This window comes from Martes martes, assembly GCF_963455335.1.
Source record: "Martes martes genome assembly, chromosome: 4".
Taxonomy (NCBI): domain Eukaryota; kingdom Metazoa; phylum Chordata; class Mammalia; order Carnivora; family Mustelidae; genus Martes; species Martes martes.
In genome coordinates this window covers 187,014,389-187,020,388 of record NC_137891.1, presented here as the reverse complement: position 1 = coordinate 187,020,388, position 6,000 = coordinate 187,014,389, and positions in this window count along the sequence as shown.

The following is a 6,000-nucleotide window of genomic DNA, read 5'->3' as shown; positions in this document are numbered from 1 at the left end:
GAAAGGGGGAGAGAGCGCGCACGTATGCACATGAGCCTTATTTGACATTCTCCCTCTCTGAGGAAGGTGACTTTGAGCCGAGATCGGCACGATAGGAGCAAGCTGGATGCGCAGACATTGGAGAAGGGCGTCTCAGGCTGAGAAAACAGCAACCCAAGGGCCCTACGGGCAGGACGTATCTTGGGTTCGAGCAAAAGTGGTTCAAGCAGGCTCCAGTCTGCTCCAGACTGAGAGGATTCCCAGCACTTTCCACGTTAAACCAGGATGAGTGGGTCTCGCTAGCAAGGGAGACTCGTGGCCTAGCAAGACCCGTGGCCAGAGCCGGGTAAGCAAGAGGGAAGAGACTGAGTCAGAGAGGTGATGGGGATTAGGTCCCATGAGGACCTACGAGGACTTAGTCTTTTATTCTGAGTGAGACAGAAGCCACGGGAGCGGTGGTTGTTGTTAGGATTATTGATTTATTTATCTTAGAGGGAGATAGAGAGTGTGAGCAGGGGGAGGCACGGAGGGAGAGAGAGAGAGAGAGAGAATCCCAAGCAGACTCCGTGCCAAGTCCCACTCGGGACTCAGTCTCACAAGCCTGAGATCATGACTTGAGCCCAAATCAAGAGTCAGACGCTCAACCAACTGAGCCACGCAGACTCCCCGTGGGAATTGTTTTTTTTAACAGAGGACGGACATGATCTGACTTAGTGGTTGTGGGTGGCGTGGGAGGCGCTCAGGACGGGTGGGGATCCTAGGTCGTTCGGGGGACTTGCCGACACCGTTGTGCCTGAGCTGGTCACAGAAAGCTTCTGTGTGACTTCCTTATGAGTCAGACAAACTTGAGTTTCTTGTCCTTTAAAAACACACCGAAGCTTTGGATATAACGACAGCTACAAAGAGACAACGTGCTAAATGATTCGAACATTTATTTACATCGTTCACTGGGGCTTCTGTTTCCTACAAGAGTGGATTAGATCAATCAGATCTTCTCACTTAAAACAATCAAAAAAGCTGGATGAAAAAAAAAAGTTTAGGGGCACCTGGGTGGCTCAGATGGTTGAGTGTCTGCCTCTATCTTAGATCATGACCTCAGGGCCCCGGGATCAAGCCCAGTGTCGGCCTCTCTGCTCAGTCAGGAGTCTGCTTCTCCCTCTTCCTCTGCCTCTCTCCCCACTCCTGCTCTTTCTCTGTCAAATAAATAAATAAAATATTTTTTTAAAAATGTAATATTAGGGGCGCCTGGGTGGCTCAGTGGGTTAAGCCTCTGCCTTCGGCTCAGGTCATGATCCCAGGGTCCTGGGATCGAGCCCCACATCGGGCTCTCTGCTCATGGGAGAGCTTGCTTCCTCCTCTCTCTGCCTGCCTCTCTGCCGACTTGTGATCTCTCCCTCTGTGTCAAATAAAAAATAAAAAAATCTAAAAAAATAAAAAAAAATGTAATATTAAAAACATCAAACCAGCTAAAACCCAGAAGAAGAGGTCTAAGGAAGTAAACTCAGATGGTCGTGCCCTCAGGTCACTTATGGACTCTGAGAACAGAGCTGGGGAACTGACCTTCACTTGTAAATGGCCTTATGAGGCTAGGGGAACAAAGTTCCAGATATGGGGAACCTTCAACTTGAATTTCGATTAAGGTCATCCCAGACTGGCAGGGTCGGCAGGCATACAGCCAAAGCACATGAAAATCCTCCATCAGCCTGGGCCTCAAATTTTTCCTACAAATAATTTTAATTTTTTAAAAATTTTTATTTATTTATTTGACAGAGAGAGAGATCACAAGTAGGCCTAGAGGCAGGCAGAGAGAGAGGAGGAAGCAGGCTCCCTGCTGAGCAGAGAGCCCGATGCGGGGCTCGATCCCAGGACCCTGAGATCATGACCTGAGCCGAAGGCAGAGGCTTTAACCCACGGAGCCACCCAGGTGTCCCCCTACAAATAATTTTAAAAGTACAATGTCTAAGACACAGTCAAAGATAGCTAGGCACATAAGGAAAAAAGGCCCTATGATTGAAAACCAACAGAACCCCACAAAAACTTGAAATACTGGGGTTCTCAGTAGGCCGAAACACCCCACCATCCGATCTCCACAAGAACTCTGGGTGGTGAACACTACTGGTACCTCCGCTTTCAAGACCACGAAATGGAAGTGCACAGGCTGGGGACTTGCCTAAACTCACCCAGCTAGGGAGCAGGAGGGCCGGAACTCAGCACAGGCCAGTTGCCTCCCCTCTGTGCTACTGAAAGAAAACTCACAGAGGCCCCTGGGTGGCCCAGTCAGTGGAACGTGTAACTCATGGTTTCAGGGTCATGAGTTCGAGCCCCACTTTGGGTGTAGAGATCACTTAAATATTAAATCTTTTAAAAAGAAAATAAGAAAGGGGGGAGCGCCTGGGTGGCTCAGTCGGTTAAGTGTCTGCCCTTGGCTCAGGTCATGATCCAAGGTTCTGGGATCAAGTTCCTCATCGGGCTCCCTGCTGAGCAGGGAGCCTGCTTCTCCCTCTGGCCCTCCCTCCCACCTTGTGCTCTCCCAAATGAATAAAATCTTTTTTATTTTTTATTTTTATTTTTAAAGATTTTATTTATTTATTTGACAGACAGAGATCACAAGTAGGCAGAGAGGCAGGCAGAGAGAGAGGGAGAAGCAGGCTCCCCACTGAACAGAGAGCCTGACGCGGGGCTCAATCCCAGGACCCTGGGATCATGACCTGAGCTGAAGGCAGAGGCTTTAACCCACTGAGCCACCCAGGTGTCCCAATAAGATCTTTTTTAAAAATTTACTTTGTTCTTTTCAATGGCTTCATGATATGTATGGCTATACCTTAATATTTATTTATTTATTTGGAAGAGCAAATGAGTGAGAGAGGGAGAACAAGCAGGGGGATGGACAGAGGGAGAACCAGACTCCCTGCTGAGCAGGGAGCCAGACACAGACCCTGAGATCACGACCTGAGCCAAAATCCAGAGTCAGACGCTCAACTGACTGAGCAACCCGGGTGCCCGAAAGAGGTAGATGTTTACATCTCGGTATCTTTTTAAAGTTTATTTATGTATTTATTTATTTTTAGTAATCTTGGCAGCCAAGGTGGGGCTCGAACTCACAACCCCGGGATCAACAGTCACGTGCTCCACCAACTGAGCCAGCCAGGGGCCCCGCATCAACATTTTTTAAATGTCCAAAATAGAGTATTAATTGGAAAAAAGCAATGGCAAAACTGCATATTTTCTACCATTTCAAGACTTTTTCCATACAGACATGTGCAGGGATGTGGGTGCGTGTGTGTGTGTGTGTGTGTGTGTGTGTGTACTCCTAGAAAAATCTGAAACGCAGCTGGAACCAGCTGAAAACTGGAGGACTTGTCTCTTCAGTCTGAACATTTTAAAGTGAAGATGTTATTATCGTACAGGCAGAACAGAGCACACACGTGCCCGCGTGGGTAGGTGTCTGTCCATCTTATCTCTAGGCCGGTTTTAAGGCCGATATTGCAGGAGGCATCCTGATTCATCGACCTATTTGCCGTGGCTCTCTCCTCCTCAAACTTTCTGAATCCAATCACCAAATTGCTATCAGAGAGGATTTTCCTAAAATGCAATTCAGGAGCACCTTGGTGACTCAATTGGTTAAGTGTCTGCTTTCGGTTCAGGTCATGATCTCGGGGTCCTGGGATAGAGCCCGGCATCTGGCTCTCTGCTCAGCAGGGAGCCTGTTTCCCCCTCTCTCTCTGCCTGCCTCTAGGCCTACTTATGATCTCTGTCTGTCAAATAAATAAGTAAAATCTTTAAAAAAATTTTTTTAAAAATAAAATGCAAGTCAGATGGTTCTGTCTACCTTGCTAAGGATGCTTAAACTCTCAAGGCCCCGGGGATGAAAGGCGAGTTCTGTGAGATGCTCTGGTAGCCTCTCCTTGGACTGCCCTTGTACCAGCTCCTCGCCCCTCCCCCCTTCCACTGCACCTGCCACCCCAGCCATCCTGGGTCAGCCCGCGTGTACCCGCTGCGTGTACCCCCCGCCACGCCACCCCAGTCCCAACTCTGCTGTCCTGTCTTCCAGAACCGGCTTTTCCACCCCTACTCCCCATTCCTCCCCCGCCCCCACTTTCGACCCCACTGACTTCAGTTTATCCTTTAGCTGATGTCACTTCTTCGGAAAATCCCTGAGATTGGTGTTAGGAGAGGGAGATCTCGTACGGACGATCTCTCTGCTCCACGATCTCCGAATTTTAACACACGATCTACTTGTCAATTTCCTGTCTACGTGTTCTTATCACTCAATAATCAGCAAGATTCTAGAAAGATGCGCCTTTATCCTGCTCGCCATCATCTCCCCAGCCCCTGGCACGCGGTCTGACGACTCATAAGCATTCAATAAAACTAATTTAGCTAACCACGAGATTCAATCTTATCAAACTCTAAAACTTGGAAGTAATCAAAAGGATAACTAGTTGTCTTTCTAATATCAAAGGAGAAGAGAGAAAAAAATTAAAGGGCTTAAAGGCCCAATTAAGTATACACTGAAGAAGTGTATACTTCTTCAGGGGGTCATTCTCGGCCATCCGCCTGGAAATCATCTCCCCTTCATAAGGAAGCAGTGATGGACCTTGAGTTAACTGGACATCAGTCCCCAGGGCGTGGATATTCGTATGACAGACTTGCTCACGTGGATGGCACACGTTCATCTCTTCCCCGGCTGCTCCCAGCAGAGACCAGCCGTGATAGGTAAGTTCTGCTGGGAGGAGCCACAGGAAGGAAACGTTGGCTGTGCAGACGGCTTCCCAGGAGGGGCTCACCCCGACGTCAAGGGCCTATGTGGGTATTAGGAGGAATTCTCCACGACTGCCTGCTTCCTACAGGTCTTGGGCCGGCCCAGGGTGTGGCAGGGGTGAAGCCAGAATGGGTGTTCTTGAGTACACAGAGGTCAGCGGCCAATGAGTGTCCAGGCCGGCGCTCCGACTCCGGAGTGCTGGAATGCTATCGGATTCCACGCACACATTCCTGACCCCCCACGGCCAAAACGTGTCGTGACATGTATTAAAAGAGAGCTTGAAACTCTTGATGGTGTAGGAGGAATTTGCTCCAAAGACAAGGCCGGGAACCTATTCCAGGCCATCCTAGCGATGGGGACACAACTGTAATGCACCAAATGTGACCGTTTGAATGGTCTCGGGGCAGCTTTCCCATCCACCTTCCCGCTCCCGGGGAGGAAGCTGGGTAGCTGCCCGTCACCGCTGACCCTCCCGGCGCCCTCCTGCCGCAGCTGGTCACCTCCCCCACTAGAGCGATTCGTGGGATCACGGCGCGCTTCCTTCTTTTCAGAAATTGGATGGTGGAGACGGAAAGCCTCCCACTTCTGCCTTCTCAGAAGACAGGACGTTATCTGCACCTGCACCATAAATCAGAGCGGACGGCTGAGACTGGCTGGGCTGGGCAACCCTGCCTTCCATGGCCTCAGTTCATTAACTTACCAATTAACAAGGACAAACGTGCCCGGCTGGGAGAGCTTCTTTCCGGGCTCAGACTAATTCTGCAAGTGTGGGACTTGGTGGCCTTTTTTTTTTTTTTTTTTAAAGATTTTATTCATTTATTTGACAGAGAATACAAGCAGGCAGAAGGAGAGGGAGAAGCAGGCCCCTCACAGAGCAGGAAGCCCAATGTGGGGCTCGAGCTCAGGACCCCGGGACCACGACCCGAGCCGAAGGCAGACGTCCAACGGACTGAGCCACCCAGGCGCCCCCTTGGTGGCCCTTGTGAGACCTACAAAGCCTCTCTATTCCCGCTCTGGGCTGTCAACCCTCCTTTTTGGACAAAGAGGCACAAAACACTCACTGGCTCCTGGACAGAGGCTGAGCCAGCCGGGAGGCGGAGGCCCATGTTGTGTCGGGACTGAGTTCACGCGTGCCCTCGGGCATGGTGGCGCCTTGCCTGGCCCTCAAGCCGCATGCTAGACCCACAGCTCTGCGCCTCTGCCCAGCTACAGACCCAGCAGCAGAGGGCTTCTCCCATACCCAGCTCCAGGCTGAATTT